We start from the raw sequence: 25,264 nt of genomic DNA on the forward strand, positions 1-25,264 counted from the left end.
TTCCTTGGGCGCCTTTTTAGATCTTTTAAGCAGGGGAAAGTTTAATGGTTAATTATACGGCGAGTGCCCTGGCCCAACATTTACGGTACCTATGATCATTCATTTATATTAATAAAAAAAATAATCGATCTTTCCAACTACAAAAATACACACGACTTGATAAACTGATTCTTCTTTAGAAGTGGATTGAAAATAAATTAAATCTTACAAAAGCTTGGGCACGGGGAAGGGCACTGGTGTGGGACGCGACTTGCGTCGACACTGGCTCCCTCTCATGTCCAAGTTAGGTCAGTTGGTGCTGGGGCTGCTACTTTAACTACCGAAGATAGCAAACGTGTTACATATTTGTGTCATTTGGTGTCAAGACCCACCCGTGGGGCCCAGAGACGCGGAGAATGTACAAAGTACTATCTTCGCGTCTCTGAGCCCCTACCTTAATAAGGCTACTGGAAACCCAAGCGGTGAATGCTGCCAGTGTTCTTGGTACGCTTCCCCATAATGATAGTTTTAATTTAATGTAATCATAGTACCTATTGTAAATATAGTTAGAAGATTTGTTTTGTTTGAATAACCTTCGATATAAATCTTGCAATAACATATAATTTATAAAGTGTCGTTAAGCGGTGATATTTTCTTAACAGCCTCATAAGGCAATGTACAGTTATACAGCCATTGGGCAAGCTTGTAACCATAGAGTATTTAATACAAAGTTAACAAACATTACAAGGCCATGTATGGACGTGTTATCTACTTACTTGAGGTCGACATACTATTAATACATTGATTCACATGTTACTCGAGGTCTATTTTTGAAGGTATGGAGTGTTTAAAATTCCGTACTGAATCATCCAGTTTTCTGTGTTTTCCTTTCGACACTATTTTAGTTATAGTTATAGTTTATTTTATTAGCATGTAACATACATGATGCAGAATTCACTTATCGCCCGCCAGCACAGACTATTGTTAGACGTGTTCTGTGTTACCCTCAGAAGAAATACGCAACAACGGTGAAGAGACCATATTTTTTGATAATGCACTATTTTTGAAAACAAATAAATACAATTGAAAACATTTATGTATGTTTAATTAATTTTCGCAAAATTTTCAAATTTGTGTCATATATTTTTTTTTAATACTGACTGTGCTGATACAGTAAAAAGTAAAAGCCAAAATGGCCGCCATGCATTGGGCCATGTTAATAAAAAAATCTATAACAGAAGTTTTTAAAAAGAATTGAAAGTGTTATGATTCATGTTTTATCATTTATAAAATTGCTCACATGACTTTAACAGCTGCTATTTCAGATCGCCGATAATATACAATTTCCGTATTGAGCTAGTTATTATATGCAGAAAGCTGCAACAATTTTACTTATGCAATCTTTAGAGATACTTTTTAAGCCTTAAAAAATTATAATTACAGATAGCTGACATAATTTATACGTCTAGGTAGAGCTTGTTGCTGCTAGACAACCGATGAAAACAGGCCAGGTTTATTACTTTAGTGTTCGCGACAAGCTACGTCTTACACTCGCGATTTGTATGTCACTTTGTATTAGGGTGCGTGCGTAAATAGAGGTGTTAACTTTCAACCTCTATTTTTTCGATGTTTTCACAGCTGTCACCAGTATATCTAGGCGTATAAATGTTCTAAGAGAAATATTACGTTTAATAAAGATATCGTATCGTTTTTACCTCCACGTATTATGATTTTAGTTTGAATTGAATACCGTAGTGTTTGAGTCGAATGACGAATTAGAATTACCATATTTAGCGGTGGCTAGAGCGTGGGAACGAGTGGGCTGCTTTATACTACATAATATGTATTTGACAAACGTGGTCAAACAGCCATCAAATGGGTGAATGTAAAAGTAACGCATTTGTTACATTTCCACAGCGGAAATACTCAACTGATGGAATATAGTATCGAGTCAAATTCAAATGAACTTTATTCAATTAGGCTTAAACTAAGCGCTTTCGAATCGTCACTATAAATATTTCTTTTTAATTACTGCATCTACAATATCTTCACACAAAGTAGAGCTCGTGGGACGAACGTATGATTTGTTCCTGTTTCTCCCCGAATTTTCGTCAATCATTCCTGTTTCGTCCCACGTTTATTTTTATTCCTGTTTCGGGTCAGGAACAGGAACAAATCGAACGTATACAAGAAACTCAACAGCCACTCTTTTCAAACAATAAATTAAAAATTATTTTACAATGGCTGTAATACACAAAACAATTTAGTTTGTAAGGTGATGTCTCCACTATATGTATCGTGTTAGTTAAAAGCATTTTAAATATCAAATATTTCATAAAAAGTAATAAAGAATTAACTCTATAAATATTGAAGACCCATATAGACGAATGGTTAGTGGCCCTGACTACTAAGATAGAGGTCCCAGGTTAGAATCCCGGTAGGTGGAAACATTTATATTATGTATGTTTAAGTAACTATATTGTATTAAATATATCGTTGTCTTGTACCCATAGTATAGGCTACGCCTAGTTTGGGGCAAGATAATTTGTGTAAAAGTGTGTTAATATTATTATTATTACTATTATTAATTATCGTATATTGGATGCATCAACCTTTAGAGCTTGAATTCCATAGTTTGTGTAAGGATCCTTCGTGAACATAATACCATTGATCACTGTCATAATTATTAGTATTTGCATCCAACAAATACAATCCTAATACAGTCAGGCGGCATTATGAGGCTTGGGGATGAATAGAAGTAACAATAGCTTGAAACGTCGGGTCAACTAAAATAAAAAAAGTATCTTTTACGCAAATGTAAAAACAGTTACAACTACACGCGTTTTAATCCTTTAAAAGTGTTTTATTTAAACAATAGCTGATGCTGTTTTCAGAATGCTAAAACAACAAACCGTCGTGCTAACGCGGGCGAGATATTCATCAGTACGATAAAGACAACTGCAGTTCCGACTAAAAATCGTGAGTAAAAATCTCAAAAATCTGGGTTAAATTTTGTTAGGACTCTGAGTCAATATAATACAATATTTGTGCTGCAGAAGAGGCCTAGGTCCTCAAGAATCATTAAGAGAAAAATTTAAAGAAATAAACATTTTGACTGTTGCTTCTTAACATATTCTTGATAATGTTCTATATGTTCATAAGCACATTGAGGAATTTGCTAGAAACTGTGACAATCATAATGTTAACACGAGGAACAAACATAAACTTGTTAATATGCCTACTACTCGGTTAAGTCGAGTAAGTAGTAAGTCATTTATTGGGCGATTTATACGCTTCTACAATGGCCCCAGAAAATGTACAAAGCAAATGTGTTACGAAATTTAAAACAATTGTTAAAAAACGTTTGTGTGGGAAAGGTTACTATAGCATAAACGATTTTCTCAATGATAATTGTTACCACAGTCTCGGAATGAAGCGAACACCCTCAGGCCCTTTAATTATTAATGTTTATTGTACGATATTACTTTGTAATCCATAGTTTATAAAAATCCATTATTTAAAAAAAAACCCGCTGAGTTTCCTGCGTCCATTCTTCTCAGTCTATTTTGAATGGGTAGCAGTTTTTTTTTTCAGTAAGTGATTTTGAATCCTATTTTGAATAAAAACATTTCAATTTGAATCTTTAGGATACATATAGTCCGACAAATTCGTGCGCGACTAGCCGCTGACATCTTATTACCAAGTGCCCGCCACCGTCTTCAGACAATAATAAAGTTATATTATGAGTTTTAACTTCATCAATAGCAGGGGAAAGCAACCAAAGTAACTCTTTAATCTTCGTTTGACATCAATTACAATGTTATTCGTTTTAACTCTCTGCTCTTCTTCTCCATATAAACTTTCACTTGTCAATTTTACTAACTGTGATAAGGCACATTGTGCTCAAAAGGTGTGCAAAGTTCAGAGTATCAAGTATCTATTATGATGCGACCAAATTCAGTAGGACACTCGCGTCGAATAACTCAACATACATTATATATCTGTTCGTGTAAATTGAATGTTTGACGAGCTCGGATTATTATGTCTGAACATCAAGGCCTGACCAGACAACCAAACTTACGGACGAATTTACTAGTGCGGCGTTTTCAGGACGATAGGTTTTGCGATATGTTATACTATACTAATAAAAGATCGTGGGCAGTACTGGGCCTTTCAATTACTTATCCAACATTCTAAATAAAGTGATTTTTAAACTTTAGATCATTTATACGCCTACATAGACTGAAGTTGATAGTTAACCCCTATTTTGAGCAATGCACGCATAACGAAGCTTGTCACGCACTCTAAAGTAATAAACCTGGCCTGTTTTCATGGGCTGTCTAGCAGTAAGAGGAGAGCCTCTTTTAGATAGAGCCTCTCTCTAGATAGATATCTAGACGTATAAATTATTTAGGTAAATAAGTCTTGCGTATTGCTCCAATTTACATGAGAAAGTCTTATTGCGTAGCGGCTCTATCGGAAAAACCTTGCGTTATGTGGTTTTTTTCATGACTATGAGCAAATGGCTATTTGTTTAATAAGCAGATATAAAAATGCTCATTCTAATAACATTTATGATGCTTGAAAAAGGTATTAAAATATTATGATTCTCTATTTTAAGTTTTCTTTCTAATTTACGGACTGCGTGTTTGCTTACTACTTACCTATGAATAACTTTTTTAATAGAAATAAAATTAGCAGAAGGAACTTATCCGGATTACAGAGTTTCGAAAGACGAGGTGACATAAAGAGATGAGGTAAGACTGAAAGTTTCGTAATGATGTCTGTGAATCTCTACGGCAAAATCGCTCGCGTTACCTACCCGTCTGGACAGGGCTTTACAGGCAGCCATTCACTAGGCGTGGCCGTGAATGCAATTTCGTGTACAGTGTTTAACCGCTGTGATAAATTTATACGTTACTGGTGAATATATACACTTTAGGGTTCCGCTGTTTGATGATATTAGAGGTTATATGTTTTGTGATTTTGAATTATATGTGAGACTTTACAATGTCACAACCAGGCCGTTAAATTGTAAGAAATTGATAATCGATTGGCAATCTACCGTTAAAGTATAAAATCACAAGTGAAATTGTAATATCACGGCTTTGACAATATACCTGCGACATATATATAAGTACTTGTTATGTCAATTGAGTCATATGTGAGTGACAGTTCTTTGTTAGAAAGCACACAATCTCGACTCGCTCTTTATGATTTTGTTTTAGATCGCCCACGAAAATTTAAAAAAAATAAAAAAATTTTTTCACTAGCAAAAAGGGTATAATAATGGATGTGACCTTCTATTAAGTATGGGACAACTGTGCCAGAAGCACACGCTCTTCCACATCCATCAGTTTTAACAATACCAAAAACCTTAGCTTTACAAATCAATAAAAAAAAATACTAGTGAAACTGGAATTCCAATGTGTGTGTGTTTGTGAAAGTTTGCGTGTGCGTGTGCGTATGTGCATATATGACTATGTTAGACGTTAACATAATAATATTATACAGTTTTAAGTACTTTTATTAAACAAAAATGACAGAACACTGTAACAATATATAAAAATATACATGTAGATATGTAATTTAGCCAACCTTTTTTAGGGGAATATCTTATGGGTTCGCGTCACCGACATGCTCATGACTAGCGCACGCGATATATAAATAGTAAAAAAATTAATATAAATATATATAGTTAGACACTTTTTGGATGGGTGAAATCACGTGAGTTTGCGTCACCGAAATGCTTATAGCAGTATATCTGTAGCTATACAGCTGACGTATTGTGCAACATTAGTGCTGTGTATATCTTATTCTCGTAAAATCATTATGAAATTCCAAATTTGAAGTATAAAATTTCTGTTTTCACTATTATTATCGCCAGTCTGTACAACTACCACTTTTTTAAATTAAAGATACAAGAGATGAGGGTATATATAAAATCATATTAGTATAAGATGCTAAGTATTATTACGCCAGTGCCTCGAGGCCAATAAATGGTTTCGGAACTCTACAAGACCGACGCACACTAACCTACAATTAATATATTTTATCGGCAGGCAAAGGTCGTAAACATTCAGCACGATTATAAGTACATATAATATGAATAATAATTGTGTTATTAAGTTGCGTAACAATGTTGGGTGTTTACACTTTATTCCGTTGTTTGGATATTATATCCACCTAATTGTGAGTTTTCCTTAATTTCTTGACAAATTATTAAAGTATTTTCATTACACATACACATTTATATAAATGATTTGAGTTTTCTTTAGTGTTAATTCCGCCAATATTTGTCTTTAAACAATTCGACACGTGTTTCGCATCTACACGAGGCATCCTCAGGACGTGTTGTCTCGCCATAATCTGGCACGATTAACAATTAAAACTAAAGTTTTTTTTTATTAATTAAAAAATTAAATTAACACTTTAGTGTTAATTTAATTTTTTCAAAAACTCAAATCATTCTTATAATTATGGATTTCCGCAAAGTAACGCCTACTTCAATAAATGTACATACACATTTAACAAAAATCCGACCATGTGTTTAGGCTGTAAGTACAAACTTTGACAGTTGACGCTTTTAATATGTATTTTGCTAGGCCATGCCTGTACACGACTAGGCAATGCTTAGTGAAGACGCTTGCTTTCTGTTCTATCGCATTTATCAAAACACTGAACACAAGAACTGTTTCACCTGATGCCTGCCGCCGAATTCAACATTCGCACGACACGCCACAAACCTAGATCCTCATCATCTGGATTTTGACCTCTTATGATGACTCTCTTATATCTTATTTATTTATGGTGTGTGTGGATGATGCAGCTACTGTACTCAATAACTTTTGTATTCATTTACATTTACTTTTTTGACTTACTCGTGTCAGACATTGGCTATTTAACGTTTGAGTGTGTTTGTTGCATCATTTTACATTTAACATATTATATTGTAATTTGAAATGATTTGTAAATCGATATACTTAAATGTAAATCTTGATATAAAAGAGTGGCAAAGAGTTTCTTGCTACTTCTTCTCATTAACTCAACCCTGTACGAAGTAGCGGTAGATTTAATAAGATTTTTTTTTGACATTCATAAGTGTCATTTCCGTGACCTACGTGAATAAACTGATTTTGATTTGATTTGATTTATGCTCTTTCCTTAGATAATTTATATGTCCAGATAGTCTCTTGCGGCTAGATAACCGATGAAGACAGGCAGGATTTATTACTTTAGTGTGCGTGACAAGCTACGTCTTACAATCGCGAGTTGTATGTCACTTTGTGGTAGTGTGCGTTCAATGCTCAAAATACAGGTGAACAGTCATAGTTTCATAGATTGCATAGTCTATATCTAAGGCTATTTCATAATGTTTGTTCCTCCACAGTGAGGTATTCAAGGAACTTTCGTTACTACCGTCTTTGCGCGGTACGATAGTCGTGCGACAGCATTATAGTACCAACGTTTAAATTGTAAGCGACCTAATAACGGTGATATAACAGAAAACGATGTCTATGGCCGACCGGAAACGCGCATCAATGGGCACCACAAACTATCATGGGACTAAGATACTACCCGGTTACATTATCTCTGTGGCTGACGTCGATGACGTCACAATGTGTGTGTACGGTGTGCAAAACAAGCATCACTTGGATATTATTTTTAATAAACTACGATTCATTTTTTCATGGTTATAAATAGATGTAAATATGTTGTGTTCTGATGCTGATTATTATTATTATTAAAGGGATGAAAAATCAATTAAAGGTTCTGGGTTAGGTACAAAAACTATTTAATTTTCTCACATAACTACTACGAAACAACAGAAAATACAGAACTATTAACAACAAAAGCCAAAACGTAACAATGAAAACTTGAAAATCAGAGCAGTAGTAGCACGAAAATATCACGACATGACCTAATGGCAATAAAACTACAAACTGTACTGTCGCAACAGGACGACCGCGAGGGAATCAAAAGGGAATGGGAGGGGTCTTCACATTCCAGTGAGGTTCTGTACATAACAGAATACGACCACTCAGTGTCAGTAGGTATTCACAAAATAAAATGCTCAGCGCGCCCTTTTTGGGAAGTGGAACAGGAGGGGCCTTCACGTTCCAGGGAGTGCGATGACGCTCAAATTTTCAGTTTTTACAAAAAACCTGAGCAATATTGTCTTGTAATGGGCAGGGTATATTATTCACCATCAAGTGAAAGACTTGTACGTCTCGTGACTTTTTTGTTATAAAAAAACACTTATACACTATCTTTTTATGTGTAAAAATTTCGTTTCACGATGTTTGCCCGCGATGAACTCATAAACTATTGAACCGATTTTAATCATATTTTGCACAGTGTGTGTAGTTTGATCCAACGTGAGAGGCAGGGTAGTTTTTATTTCGATTCGTGACTAATTCTAATAATTCGTGAATAATTCTATGAGGTAAATTTTTGATTTTATTTCATTACAAGAACAGCGTAAAAGTCAATTTGCTAATATGCAATTATTGGGGTTGAGCAGGTTATCAACTGTAAAGTAGATCCTGTAGATGGAGCCACAACCTGAGAATTGAAAAAGACATACCAAGATTTACGACCCAAGAGTCACCGGAACAGGTGGCTCAATTGCTTAGAGCTCTCGGATGGAACCCGAGGCGCGGTCCGTCCGGTCGAGTCCCGCATCGTTAATAAATTTTGTTTACAAATTTAATTTAGATATAGAATTGCGCCAATGATAGGATATGTTATATTAATTTTTGCAGTCGGTGTCAGCCAAGGTAGGTTTGAAACTACATGCTTAGGTGAGATGTGCTTGAGACGCACGCGCGGCGTGAGGAGGCAAGAGGCAAGAGCGGGCCGCGGCGGAAGGACACCAATTCCAACAATAATACTAGTCGTAACTAGAATTAGATTATTTAATTAGGTTGTATGCAAGTCGCAAATATTTTTATACTTTTTCGTGCATATTATATCTATTGTTTTGGAATAGTGTTTTTGAAGTCGGTTGTTTTTTTGTTAAATTTTTTTTTTATATGTTCAAACTACATGTTGTGACTAAAAATTACAAATTTGACCTCGAAATATTTAGTTTAAACCTAAACGTTCAGTTAATATTAGTCCAAATAACATAATTTTTGTTAAATAAAATGTAATTTACATCGGGTGGTTGCCTTAATTTTTTTTAGTCATAAATTATTATTATTTTTAAAACCTTTAAAACCGACAAGCAGCCTAGTCACCCATACTGTCCCTATGAACAAGGTCACTGTCATTTATTATTGCCTTAATGTGGACACAGTCGGGGGTCGAAGCTAGTATTTTTATAACTATCAAAACCGGCCACGTGTTAACCATAGTGAAGCTATAAATACATCATCGGATTTGGTACGGCCGAACCATCACTATCGAACGCGGTTGTATGTTGCATGGTCCATCGCAAAAAGTTATTATTTTTACCGTCCGGCCCTACCGAGTATGACAGCGGTGGTTGGTGCGAGGCGCTTCGACCAACGGTACCAAATCCGACCCTGTGCTTAAGGCGACACTAAATGCCAGCGACCTTGAGCGATATGAGTTCACGGCTGCCGGCCCGCCATCTATGTAACAAAGCCAATATTTTCAAAATTCTTTGGTGGAAAACAGTTTATATGCTTACAATCCTCGTTATTCACTACTAATCTGAATAAATGAACCTACACAAAAAAGTACAAGCTATAAGATTAACTTTTCTGAGAGAAGTACCAAAAAAATGCGTCACGCCATGCTAAAAAACTTGTTTAACTTCAAAGAAAAGTGGTAGTTCAAAAAGGCTCGGCAGTGTTAACTATAACCAACAGCAAGCATTAGCAACCTACAAATAAGACTTGAGGATATGTGTAACAGGATTAAGTAGTGTTCATAGCTCGAAATGCTATACTTTCACCACAAAAATTGTCTAAAAAAAACCATGTTTGCGTGTTTTCTGCTTACTCTTCGCCTTAAGGTATGCACATATAATTTTATACATCAGTATTGCTATCCTTACTTTGTGATTTTATGAAATTTTGTCGATCCTAAATATTGAGCAATATAATGACGACCCATAGCCCAGTGGTTAGTATCACTACTCACTGAGCTAGAGGTCCGTTAGAGCAACATTTATTTGATAAATAAGGAAGCTTATTTCCGTGTCATGGATGTTTATATGTATTAAAATATCGTTGTCTTGCACCCATAGTACCCGCTCTGTCTAGTTTGGGGCAATATATTTGTGTAGTGTGTGTCAGTGTGTCAACGCATTTACGCACAAAAAAAAACTTTGACGGCCTATGTCTGTGCAATTCTTTCGGCTAACATAGATTAAAAGATAGTAGCTCTTAAATACCTATATGCAGCGCTTTGACTGACGTATCGTTAGAATTGACATTGGAAGGTTCCATACCCAAAGTGTAACCAATGTGATCGCTATTTTTTCTATGGAAGAGGACACACAGACTGGTCAACTGATGGTATGTGATATTCCCAGTCCAAATTCTGGCCGTCTGGGCGTCGCTGTTGAGCTACCGGCTATAGGGGAGGTTTTTAGTCGGTAGGGAGTGTGCGCGTACTTGGACACCCGAACCCTACATATGGGCCCTGCTTATTAAGCATACGAACTAAATTTACGTAATGTAAATGATTGTGTTCGAGTCCTGCATGTATTATTAATCCCAGAACTGAGGGATATCACTTTATAAATAACATATTGTTTATATTTGAATGAGCGACATCTGAAGTCATAAATCGTCGATAAATTTTGTTTAGAAATTTAATTTGTATTATGTATAATGTAATGTCCTTCTTTAGAAAGAGAAAGTCTTTACTTTCTATTATAGGGCAAACTATACATAGAACTTCGGTATGCATCCGTCCGTCTGTCTACTAATGGGCTGTATTTTGTAATTCATAAATTCTGACAAAATGTGTATTTTTATTGTAGCTATAACAATAATTATTAAAAACATAGATTAGAAATTGCAAAATGGCCGCATTGCAAATATAAAAAAGTTTATTTTGCAAATGTATTCAAAAGTAATGCCGGTTCGGGACCTGAGTCGAGAAGCGACCATTCTTCCTCTCCGCGTTCCCCACCTCGCCGCGGCCGTCCTCTTGTTAGTAGCGTTTGCAAATAAATTATCACACTAAACACCCGTAGATTCTTATTCATTATTTTACTGTTGAATTCGTTTTGTTACATTTTATTCTAGCATCTGAACGTTACATAATTAATAATAATTACTAAATACTTTTTTGTTGCACGGATCATAATAAAATAAAAAAGTTCGTTACTCTTCCAGGTGAGGAAATTTTTTAAGAACATAAACAACCGGGATATTTTTTTTTTTTTTTTTGTTGTTTCTAACATTATTTTGTATGAGTACCTTGAAATTGCGTAACAAAATTCGATTTTACGCCCGGTAGTCCAACATTAAACGTCCTATAACTCAAAAAGTATGGGCAATAGAAAAAAGTTATAAACAAAACTTGTAGACAGTAAATAGACAAAAATGGATGGAAGCAGTTTTTTTTATTAATCCCATATTTTAATCTGAGTTATCGGCGAGATAGACAAACCGGTTCGAAAATCGTAAACAGTAGTTTTACAAAGAAGTTTACAGGAAATAAAATATGCGAAATATTATTTTCTACAATAATGGTTTACATAACTTTTGCCTTGCAGTTTCCGAGATATCGGCCAAAAAATTTTTTTCAACAGCTCCATCAGGATCTGCCAACATTTTGTAAGTTTATGCAAAGTAAACCCCTTACCTTAAAATAACTCGCTCGAAAATTTAGTGCGAGGTTTAAATTTATTTTTATTGACCAACTTGAGTTAAACCGCTTTTTTTAGGTTTTTATTACTGACCGTACTTCCTAGATCTGTCATTCAAGCCTGATCCCGAGTCAAGTTGACGGACTTAGTGTTTTATCTTTTAAAAAAGGTACCGAACCATTCGTGTTCGAGAATGGCTATGTAGGTACCTATTTATAAGCGCAACACATCTTAAAAATAGTAGACTCATAGACGGTTCGTGTGAAACTGGCTTTACATTATTTATTTTTAACATACCCTGACCGCGAATGAATGAGATTACTAGTCGACATTGTAATATTAAATATATTTTAATTGCAATAAATATTATAAGACGGACTGATAATATTATGAACTCACATGTTTACGTAATTAATTACATTACGTAGGCAACTATGGTCATGAACCAAGATATTGTGTTTATTCCACGTTTTCTTAAAAAGGCAATGGTTTAATTATACAGCCAATACGTACATTTTTTTAAAGTTTATGGATGCATTTAGTGTATGGCCTCTTTTTGTTAGATGAAGAAATTTCGACATAGGTACCTACAAGTAGGTAATAAATTCGTTTACATTTTAATAGTGAACCTAAATAGTTGCTCAGACTTCTTTGACTGACAGTATTTTATATCCAAATTAAGAAATGTACTAAACCTATTAAATTTCTATAAAAATTTCAGGGCTTCTTATAAAGGGTACAAAGATAATCTACAATTATAAACCTACATTATATATTTTTATTGAAAAGAGCGCAAAAAAAGAATGCTGGGAGAGTTTCTTGCGCCTGAAGCGGTAGTAGTATCTAGTAGTTATTAGAAATGACATCAAAAAGAATTGTAAATGAATTAGTTTTGAGAAAATAAATGCCTTTTATACAGGATTACCTACATACACATAATATAAAATATCGTAAAGCTACTTTCCAACATTTCCACCATTAATTATTAAGCATCTAATCTGATACATACCTACTATTAGTACGAATTTCCAGAATGGCAAGTTTGACTCACGTTCCTCTTTTATAAAGTACTGAGACTGAACTATCATAATAGTTATTACTTATTATATTTCTTAATACTGCTTCTTAAAGCTAAATTAACTTACATTTAGCTATTTATAATATTATTATGTATTTCAACTAGTACCTAACAAATTATAGTAGAACATACGTATAATTACCACACAAGTATATCGAGTTTTAATAAGTAGCATAGTCACGCCGTGAACACACGGGAGATGAAACAAAGCATTTAAAACCGCTTTTAGCATGTAGAAAACAGCTAACAGAATGTTATAACTTATAACAAACAAACCTATCATTCTCGGAAATCGATCGCGTTACAATAGAACATACACCACTAGTTGTGCTTTCTTTAATTAATATCTACTTTCTAATCTACAATTACTTACTACATCTAATCTACTATTACTTACATTGGCCCAAAAGTGATGATAAGCACAAAACGAATGCATTTTAAGCTTGCACCTGGTGCCTCTATATTTAGAAATTAGAATTCGAAACTCAATATAATTCAAAGCATCAAGGGAAAAAATCTGTTTACATACCTTATCTGTGGTGTGGTTCACTTTTTAGTACACTTAACACAAGGCAAATGTATGTCCGAACAGCCGAAGTGAATACTCAAACGATTTGAATTAAGAATGGCCGCTAGCCACTAAAATTATTGATTTAGCAGCGTTACAAAACAACAAAAGATATAAAACGGGCCGGCTGCACACCCCCGCGCCGACCGAATCGATCAGAATGATAATTGTCGCGCACAAAGACTGGTGACTAGTGACTACTCACCTAGACAAACCAAATGCACAGATAAAACAACAACACTGCATCAAACAAGGTTCGGTGATCACTTTCACGTCACAGTTATCACTAGTATATCACTTTATTCGATTGTTTTTATTATTTAAATGGTTAATTAGTGCAAATTAAGAACGATTTGTGTCGCGGAGACGCGAGCAATTCAACGAGCGCTAGCAAGATGGCTCCGCGTATGCCGCGCGGCCGACCCCCGCCCCGCGCGTCGCGTACGTGCAATGAAAGATAGATGTCGGTGTGCACGGGGCGGCGGGACCGAGGATTTATCTGAGGATAATATCCCGATGCGGAATGTCGACAAACAGGGGATCGATCTCGAGATAAAAAGACTAAAACACCAATCTTTTAAAAATGATTATAAAAAGCAACTTATCAAGTATATAATGTGATTTTATTTGTTCTCAAAATATATTATGAAAATTCTATGAATTCTTAATGACTTACTGGTAGCGGAACATATAAAAAATGTTACTCACAGTTTTATTCCTCCAAAAGAACGAATACTTTGTTTATTTATAAAACAACTAATATAGCTACACCACAAACAAAAGTAAGTTTTACAATTTAATACTTACGTAATTTACAAAATAATATTAGCAATTTTAAAGTATAGATAAAATTTAATGAAAGGCTTACAATTTAATCATATTTATTTGAATAAACTATAATCAATTTATAAAAAAAGCAAACAGTTTGCTTAAGGCTCCAAATTCTAAATTCAAATGTTTATATGCAAAATAATTTTTAAAATCGCTTATTAAACGCCAAAAAGAACATAAAACGAAAAAATATGCCTAATACCTGAGAGGAAAGGGAGCAAGTAACTAAGTAGCATGACTTATTAATAAAATTTGGTTGCAATACAATAAAATTTATTATTAAATTGCCTAAGGGAGGTCGCAGCATTTTTCGCTGTCTTTTAACAATTCTTTTAAATTTTGTAACACATTTTGTTGCGTACATTTTCTGGAATAACGTGTTAAAAGCTTAGAAACAATTTGTTCATGCTTCTGCAAACATCCCTGAAGCACTGCAACGACGAGGCACCCAAGCGATATACCGAAATGCATTATATTTATTTGTATTGGATTCTGAGAGCGTTATACATAATATCTCGAGCATAGTGAGTGTCTCTCGAGTGATATTTTCTTGAATTTGTGGCGATTTATATTAACAAAATCGTAACGATTAATGTTGCAAAGTAATTATTTTATGTGGTGTACAATGTAAGTATAATATTCATTGTTGTTATTATCTGTACTTATATATTTTTAAAGTAAATATGTACATGATTAATAATGTTCTTGATATATATTTTATATTTATAAATGTAATAAGATAGATATGCTATATATATTTATATACGATTATTATATTACGTTTGTTAATATATATCGCCACAAATATATATGCAGACATATCGCAGCATAACAACCACGTGTGTGCCAGGCTTTCCCTTCACACTGCCGTGCGATCGCCCCTCTGCCTACCGACCTCTTATATACTGCTCTCTTTACAATAAAAAAAACAGCAATTTCCCAAATTCCCGGACCGTGCGCTCTCTCGCTCGTGGCGAACCTAAGATGGCGGTCGGCGTCCATTTTGATCGGAGATTACCGCGTCCCCTTACATTCGTCAAAACCTATTCCACGATTTATTCATATTCTAAAACAGATTAATTCAATGTATCGCACATCAATTCAGGTTATTTTTTTCCGTTTTATACGACCGTGGTATTATTTTAGATGTGCGAGTGTTGCTTTCAAAGTAAATTGGTATTGATTGGTGGTCAATGACATTATGTTAAATGTGTACATGTTATGGTTTTATCTCTGTCAGTGTTACCTGGGCGAGGCCGGCAATGAAATGTCGAGATGTTGCATGGCTGGACTGTGAACGAATGTTTGAATAAAACTTGATTTTATGTTTGAATGTAACGATTGTTCACATGCTGCTTGATTATGCGTTTATATTTAGAAATAACTGAGCTGATTACATAGCAATTCAGTTATAACAAGTTAGATAATATGAAATATCCAATATTTGAGTAATATTCGCCATTGTGTAAATATCTACAGTTTGTTTCTTTCTACTCACTTGATAGGTATATTATCACATAACGGTCTAGTATTTAGGTCTTACTTGCTGAGAGGGTTCCGTATCTAGAAAAAACCCAAATCGTAGGTAATTTATCGTTCATAATTTAGATTTTTGACATAATTTTATATATTTAATATCTACTTATACATCGACCCTATTTCATTCGGGTATAATTTCGTCGATAAAAATAATAAAAAAACGGCCAAGTGCGAGTCGGACTCGCCCATGAAGAGTTCCGTAGCAGCAAGTAACATAATATAAAAGTTCTTGTAGTTCTTTGTAACGATTTATGACGTATTAAATAAAAACTAAGCACTTATTAGATCTCTAGATCTCGTTCAAACCAAATTTCCGTGGAAGTTTACATGGTAATGTACATCATATCTAGGTACTTATATTTTTTTTATTATTCTTTTATTTTAGAAGTTACAAGGGGAGACACTTTACCACTTTGGAAATGTCTCTCGCGCCAACTAGGTATTTTAGAAAAAATCAGGTATTAGGAACCTCAACATCATTTTTGAAGACCTATCCATAAATTTTTTGGGAAAATCTTAATGCGGTTCACAGAATACATCTACTTACCAAGTTTCAACAGTATACCTAGTTCTTATAGTTTCGGAAAAAAGTGGCTGTGACATACGGACAGACAGAAAGACATGACGAATTTATAAGGGATCCGTTTTTAACCATTTAGCTATGGAACATTAAAAAAGACTACTTATTAATCTAAGGTAGGTATACCAATATAGATTATTTAAGGACGTAGATACACACGTATAATTTTACGTAAATAAAAATAATTAAAGTAAATATCATCAACAGTTTTCACAGCATACGCCTAATAAAATATTTTTATGTAGGTATATTACCTTAAGCACATTTTCATTTGTCATGAAAACTAATTGTATCTAATGATTTCAATGTTGAAAAAATCGTGTAAGTAGGTACCTACTCTTTTCTGCCCAGAAAGTGTCAAATTGCACGAAAAGAAACACTTAATAGGTACCTACCTATGTTTACCTAGATGTATTTTCTGTACTACCGCGCATATCGCAATAAAAATATCTAATCTAAAAGACGCAGAATGCAGATTGACTAGAGACGTTTTGAAACGCTATAACTATTTGCGCGATATTCGTTATATATATACGTATTACGTATACGTGTTACACGCACGCAAGCACCATTATTTTGTGCTCTGGAAAGTTGCGTAGTATAAGGTTAGGAAAACAGATGTTTTCTGTTTACTATAACTAATGATGTTTGTACCAGGATTCTATAGAGTCGGTGTTTATTATTATGATACAATACATACTTATAATAAAAAAAAAACAAATTCGGCTCACCTAGTTTACCTAACGTATTTATTTTCATAGTACGAGTATCTAATATGTTTTATGGTATATTATGGGGCAAATTGATTGGCGTCCAGAATTGAACTATTGTGTTCGCCACTCATACTTATAGCTCGTCGTCAAACCCTGCCGCGTTTGTGAACTGCAGTATCTTCTTGACGCGAGTATTGCGCACCACATTTTTGACTAATTTTAACGCAATCAAGTTTGCTTCTAAAGCCAACAGTGCAGCCTGACTGTTAGAGTGAATGTATATGTTTTGGTTGAATTAGCCTTTTTGGATATTGATATCCGCGCATTCTAAAATGGCGTATACCTCAGCTTGAAATATGGAGGCAAATCTCTCCAGGTTTATGCTGGATTTAAACCTGGGGCGTTCTCCATAGAGTCCACAGCCAACTTCATTTTCCATTTTGGACTCATCGATAAACCATAAGAGGCTCCCGTCCTTCCACGAGACTTTGTTGTTCATCCAGTCGTCCCTAGAAGGTAGTTCCACAATAAAGTGTTTGACGTTTTGTGGAGTCATTTGATCGAGTGTTATGCCTAGTATGTAGTCTTGCAAAACTGAGTCTTTTAGAGACCTAAGTGTTTGCGACATCCAGTTATATGACCCCCTCTGCGATTGCCCTCAGCATGCTCGCCTTCGCCTCTTGCTGTATAAACAGTGGAAGAGGCGGTAGGTTAAGCATAGCCTCAATGGCTGCACCTGGAGTGTCGACATGGCTCCGGTTATCAACATACAGGCAAGTCTCTGCAGGCTGTTAAGCCTGTCTGCAGTTGTTTTCAGGCTGGCTTTGTTCCACCACACAATGGAGGCATAGGTGATTGTAGGCCTCACAACTGCTGTGAAAAGCCATAGTAGGAGCTTTGGGCGTGCTCGCCAATGTCTCCCTACGTCCAGACGTCGACATACACCCAAGGCTAAATTAGCCTTTTTTACTGTTTATTCGATGTGTGAATTCCACGTGAGTTTCTGGTTGAACGTGACTCCCAGATACTTCACCTCAGCTGAGAATTCTAAAGTCGAGCCGTTCAGAGTGGGACACTTCAGTTTATTGAGTGTTCTTTTCCTGGTGAACGGCACAATTACAGTCTTTCCTGCATTAACTAATAGTTTGTTGGGTGTGCACTATTTTGAGATGGTGTTTAGCGCCTTTTGCAATATTAAACTTAGGCTTTGGCAGAAGCCTCTGACTATGATGACTAAGTTATCTGCGTACCCTAGTGCATCAATCCTGAGTTCTGCCAGCTTACTAAGTAGTTCATCCACTGCTAGTGTCCAGCTCAGCCGTAGACACGCCGAAGGTCTTCCGTGACGTTCTCACCACAGTTCGTGTCTGAACAGCAGGCTACTGCCTCATTTCTCTTCTTTCTCCTCACTTAAATCCCTCAAACTCTGCGAGCTACATGAACCGGTAAACTGGATTCCAGATGCGGGATTTGAAGTGGTTAATTACGACCAGAAAAATGCCGGCCCCTCATCCACGGCTACTGCGAAGCTTGTCGAAAATGAGAAGGAAAGAAAACCCGCCAACTCAAACTTGACGTAGTTCGTGAGAATTAAAGGATGTCGCTGGCCCAATCGCTTCTCGCGCGGAGACAATAAACCAAGAAGAAGAAAAAGAAGAAAGAATGTCGCCTTGACATCTGTGAACTACCTCCACCGAATATTTTTTTGGATGGATTGACCGTAGACAACTTTAAATATTAGTACTGTTAAATGGTAATATTTTAGTATCATAATATGGTACGAACTAAATTCACTACACTCATAAGAAGGCTATTCGTGCTTCGTATAACTTAAGTCCTAGATTATTATTAAAATAAATTTATTGATATGAACTTGAGTTAATTTCATTAAATTTATGATTGATTATAATGTTACCAAGAATACCAGAAACAAATGTGTGTTTAATTTACATAAACTTGGTATGCTTTTTACTCGGTTAAGAACAGTCTGTAAGTCTTTTTATGGGTGAGAGAAATGATTTTATATCAGGATGCCAGAAAATGTATAAAATGTGTTGTAAAAGAATTGTCAAAAATCGTTTGTGTTCTTAGTATAATTATTAATATACAGACGACCCATATAGCCCAGTCGTAAGTGACCCTGCCAACTGGACAAGAGGTTTATTATTACCCCAAAGCCAAAGAGTCAAACCATGAGATGACCATCTCAACGCAACGCTAAAGAGTCAACCTGTTGGGAGATTACCATTTCTACGCAACGCCAAAGAGCGAAGTCGTTGGGAGATGAGCGTCTCTTGACCATTTCTACGCAACGCCAAAGAGCGAATTCGTTGGGAGATGAGCGTCTCTTGACCAATTCTACGCAACGCCAAATAGCGAAGTCGTTGGGAGATGAGCGTCTCTTGACCATTTCTACGCAACGCCAAAGAGCGAAGTCGTTGGGATATGAGCATCTCTTGACCATTTCTACGCATCGCCAAAGAGCGAAGTCGTTGGGATATGAGCATCTCTTGACCATTTCTACGCAACGCCAAAGAGCGAATTCGTTGGAAGATGAGCGTCTCTTGACCATTTCTACGCAACGCCAAAGAGCGAAGTCGTTGGGAGATGAGCGTCTCTTGACCATTTCTATGCAACGCCAAAGAGCGAAGTCGTTGGGATATGAGCATCTCGTGACCATTTCTACGCAACGCCAAAGAGGGAAGTCGTTGGGATATGAGCATCTCTTGACCATTTCTACGCAACGCCAAAGAGGGTAGTCGTTGGGATATGAGCATCTCTTGACCATTTCTACGCATCGCCAAAGAGCGAAGTCGTTGGGATATCAGCATCTCGTGACCATTTCTACGCAACGCCAAAGAGCGAAGTCGGTGGGAGATGAGCGTCTCTTGACCATTTCTACGCAACGCCAAAGAGCGAAGTCGTTGGGATATGAGCGTCTCTTGACCATTTCTACGCAACGCCAAAGAGCGAAGTCGTTGGGAGATGAGCGTCTCTTGACCATTTCTACGCAACGCCAAAGAGCGAAGTCGTTGGGATATGAGCATCTCTTGACCATTTCTACGTAACGCCAAAGAGCGAAGTCGTTGGGATATGAGCATCTCTTGACCATTTCTACGCATCGCCAAAGAGCGAAGTCGTTGGGATATGAGCATCTCGTGACCATTTCTACGCAACGCCAAAGAGCGAAGTCGTTGGGATATGAGCGTCTCTTGACCATTTCTACGCAACGCCAAAGAGCGAAGTCGTTGGGAGATGAGCGTCTCTTGACCATTTCTACGCAACGCCAAAGAGCGAAGTTGTTGGGATATGAGCATCTCTTGACCATTTTTACGCATCGCCAAAGAGCAAAGTCGTTGGGAGATGAGCGTGTCTTGACCATTTCTACGCAACGCGAAAGAGCGAAGTCGTTGGAATATGAGCATCTCTTGACCATTTCTACGCTACGCCAAAGAGCCAAGTCGTTGGGAGATGAGCGTCTCTTGACCATATTCACATAGTTCTATTTGATGGTAAGTAATTGAAATATTATGGTGGATATATGATAGCGACATTTAACCAATTGTGGATTGCATGAAATTATTTGTTGTCAAGCCACGATGGAATGGAGGCAACTTGCCCCCACAAGCACCACAACCACCGCTCGTGGCGATGCATCTAACGTGCAGATAGTTGCCAGTGCCACGATCCAAAATTCGCAATATATTAGAAATATTTCATGATGGCTCATCTGGTGGACACTGAGAAATAAGAAGGACTTTTACAAAAATCAAAGAAAGATTTTATTGGATACATTGTCGGGAAGATGTAGAAGATTGGATCCAGAAATGTAATGTAAAGCTACAGCCACAACACATGTAAAGCCACACACTAGAGCTAGAGCTGGAATGAAGCGATTCAACTTGAACATAGCCGCACCTTTTCCGCGCAACTGATTAAGGAAACAAGTACATAATGGTAGTAAAGGAGGCTTGAAGTATTCGCCATCCCCAATCAAGAAGCAGTTCAATACAAATCAAGAAGCAGAATGTTCAAGATTGTAATACAAGAAAGGAATAATGTCCGGAATATTGTTCCTAGGCGGGTTGGAGTTCGGTTTCGAGTGCGACGCGGAGCGAATAATTTGGAAGAGAAAAAAGTGCGAATTTTGTGCCAAGCGATTATTTAGAGTAGTGAGAGTCAGTGTTTCGAGGGTGCGTTATCAGTATATTTTCTTTTACGTGTAGATAAATCCCTCTCGTATTTTTTTTAAATTCGTTTTCGAATTTTGAGTTAGAGTTCAACGACTTTTTTATCCAAGAACCCCTAGCTCATAATATTTTGGTTTCAGAAGTAGGATAGAAAAATGCCAATTACTCCAAAGAACGTTCAAGTGGAGGGTACAGGACACTCACTGAGAGTACTGATGAGAGCACAGAATGCACGTGATACAGCTCGGCGTTAAAGCTTTGATGCTTCACCTGGCTCTCACACGTATGAGAGATAGAGATATGGGTGAGAGAGTGGTTAATAGACATGCCACCAGGAGGAACAGGCTCGCCATATTGAGGTGCAATTAGGCGATTTTAAAATACAAGTTAAGGAAAAATAGATAATGTATCCAGTGTTCACAACCTTGATTGCAGAGAAGCAAAACGGGAGGTTAAGACTTTGAAGCCAGAATAGTGAGACACACATATTTGGCATGGAAAAGGAGATCCAGCGCCTGAAGACTACGAGTGTCATGACATCATGACAATAGCTGCACCTTTTTTATTATCCAGCATATTTTTGTTAACTGTTGTATATAATAATAATATTATTGTACTGTATATTAAAGTTTAATATAAATTATCTAAGTGTTGAGCGGCTGCTGGTCATATCTGAGAGGTGACTGGTTATTCTACAAATTGGTTACCGGCACAGAGGCTGCAGAGGTGAAACGTCGAGTTCCATCAATATTGATTTTGTGTTATGTGTAACAGGGCTGTGACTTGTAACTATTGTGAATATTAAATAAATACATTAATAATTTATTTATTTCTCAATTGACGTGAGTATCTTAGTTAAACATTAAATCGTATCGTCATGGGTTCACAAGTTCATAGAGGTTCAATCCAGTTCGGTAATTACCTAAGTACATAAGCTTAGTGCTCATTAAGTTTCATGTGTTTTGACGGACTTCTGTTATTCGCCATTCACGGTATACATAAATCCATCACTTCGTATCATCTGCCCATATCATTGTCAATAAACTGTGCGTTGAACGCTATACAAACTGAATAAAGTATTAAAATAAAATGTTATAGCATACCGATCAAAAAGCGCCATAATTGCGTCTGAGTGGAGTAAAATACGCTTAGGTATTGAAGCCGCTGATAGGCCCTCATATCTGCTCGGCTCGGCTCGGCTCAACAGCTTTCCCAGGGTGTCTCTTAAGGAGACTCAAATCACGGACCAGCTGCTGTGGGCTTGAATAGTAGGACCTGCGTCACACTAAGGCTGAAGATGGAACCTCTCATGTGCCTGTAGATGCACTGAAAACCACATTTTTTAAACCGCAACATACTTTTATTAAGTGCACTGACGCTTTGTACTGCTCTGTACGCAGTGATTCTAGACTAATCATTGTTTATTGAAGAGGAGGACCAACGATCGTAATGATCATCTGATGGTAAGTGATCACACCGGACATACCCTTGCACAGGAGTCATACGATTATGCCCAGCCTTTCTTCGGGTCGGTATCATTGCGACAATAATCTCATTCCACAGAACAAGGTACCTTGATAGACCCAAACGTTTTTAACGAAGACTACCTCAGTGTACGTCGTGTGATGGTATGTGGTAGCAAGGATCTGTCCAAACAGCTTTTTTCCAACAATCCTTGTAAAAAATGCGGTAGAAGACACAAAAAATGAAACAACGATGTTCGGGAACTAGTTTAATAATTATTAGATTTTAAGTAGATCTTTATCTCTATCTATAGATATATTATATATCTCTATATCCTTATCAATAAAAATCGTTATAATAATATAATTATATTTTAATAATCTTTTACAATTTATACTTTTGAGTGTCAACCCTAAGGCGTAGAGTTAGAACCCTTGGGGATGTCAAAAGCGGCCAGTGAGATGTGAAAAAGAGACGCAATAATATTCTATATGTGGTAGACAGAGACAACGAGCGATTGATACTTACATTAAACGATACAAAGTAAGTACCTAATATTATATTTTGATTTTGTGTAAGTTGCATTTATAGCATAAGTACTTGAAAAGAAACGGTTATATATTCGCTTAAATTGAATCAATCAATATACGTTGCATTAACCTCTTTAAAGTAGGCTAAGTACTAGACTTGCTTGAATTCTGGATTATCCGTAATGGTTGACAGCAAGCATAAATTATGTTATTGGCTTTCGATAGAAGCCTAGATATTTATATTTTTGTTTGTGACTGTGTCGAATTGCATTATTATAAAACCCTCAGAATTTCTCAAGGGCTAGAATGAAATATTATAAATTATATTAAATATTATATATGGAAAGTTACATTCTTAGGCTAGGGTAGGTACTTAGTGTTGTACTATTATTATTAACTATTAATTATTTTTTGATAAGTACTATAGAATATAATAGTTGATATTGATAATATACCTAGTTATATAGTTTATACATCTATAAACTATAAACTGAAAATATATTACTTAAAATACTTACCTACGTAACAAGACGATAATAAAAATATTTTTGTATAGAGCTGCGTATTACAAAGAGCCTTTCCCGTAAGTTCCAATCTTACCTACCTACTTCGAACCCAACACAGTACATTTAATTTATTTCCTTTATTACCTCCTAATTAGCTTAATAATTTATTGATGCTTACGTCTCTAACTGCTGTAACTAATGTAACTAATGAGTTTCTCTTAAAATATATGTAATATGAACCGAGTCACTAGTTATCTACTAGTTTCCGTGCAATTGAGCAATAGAACCATTTTTTAATAATTTATTGTTTCGTTAGACTTGTTAAATTTTTGCTGCTACCGCCATCTACAGTATATGAAGGAAATATGAAATGTAAGAAGTGAATTAAAGAACGAACATCATGTAAATGTCTCCAATCTCTGATAGGTGGCGCATTTCAGCTAAACTGCAGCGTGCTAACACAATGTTTTACTATTCGACAACAGATGTCACTAAAGTATTGTAAAGTCTCGTAATATTATTAGTATTGTATAACGCCAATGAAATAAATTAGGTAATATTTTAAATTTATGTGGTCATTTGAATAACGCATTCTCTACGGTGTTTAATGTATTTAAATTCTCACTGGACTTGTATTGCGAATATTGAGGAATAATTGTTATGTAAGATTATTAGGTTAGTGAATTATGAATGAAATAACCTAGCATATGATTTAACACTCACAATAAAAACCAAAAATATTCCACAATAATAAATAAAGAACACATACATGATACGTAAATAATATTAAAGTATCTCTTTATAAATAAAAATTCAGCAGCATTTTAGCAATTATCGGTATAACGTTGCCTTTGGCAACCACCACACCACACTTCAAACTTAACAATCAAAGAGTTGTTTGTTGCGTGTTCCAGAATTTCTCTGAAACAACTGGATATATTTTCAGGTGATTTTCACATTCATATTGTTGTTTATTTTTTAAAGAAATAAAGTAGAAACGTACAGTTCAACGCCAAACCGATATATTGTAGTAGGCATTTAGTTTGTACTAGACACTTAATAGATGGCGCTCATTCGAGACACAATTCAATACGTCTTTCTGGTTTGCTATTTTAAATACATCCCTAATCTAATAAAATTTAATACATTGTTAGAAATAGTAAAATGAAACTATTTTGTAAATTTATATGGATTTCCATATGTTATCAAAAAACTAATTCTTAATATTTTATTTAATGATGATATTTCCTAGTTAAATTTTTGAAACTTGAATGAATTTTACAAGTTACTACTTGTCATTTTGAATTGTCAACAAAATCTGGTTCCTCGTAATTGAAATTTCGCTGGCGAGTACACTATGGCAGATATTGAAACTTTTCTGTGAAATTCGGACCGCGATACACGAAACATCCTTTTCCAACGCGTCTATCTTCTTCTTTTCACCCTCTCGTAATGTCTTGTCTGGGCTTTGGGGCTTTTTTGGCTGTTTCTT

General features: G+C 35.8%; 1 protein-coding gene across 11 annotated transcripts in view; it reads right to left on the reverse strand.

Annotated features, from left to right (window-relative positions):
• Positions 1-13,808, reverse strand: part of LOC126968289 (bromodomain adjacent to zinc finger domain protein 2B-like) — a 140,012-nt gene extending 126,204 nt beyond the window's left edge. For all 11 annotated transcript variants that reach the window (XM_050813198.1, XM_050813190.1, XM_050813197.1 and 8 more), the window contains exon 1: positions 13,381-13,808. The gene's annotated coding sequence lies outside the window, so the exon portion shown is untranslated. The remainder of the gene's footprint in view (positions 1-13,380) is intronic.
• Between the last annotated feature and the right edge of the window lie 11,456 nt (positions 13,809-25,264).

This window comes from Leptidea sinapis, chromosome 15 (assembly GCF_905404315.1).
Source record: "Leptidea sinapis chromosome 15, ilLepSina1.1, whole genome shotgun sequence".
Taxonomy (NCBI): domain Eukaryota; kingdom Metazoa; phylum Arthropoda; class Insecta; order Lepidoptera; family Pieridae; genus Leptidea; species Leptidea sinapis.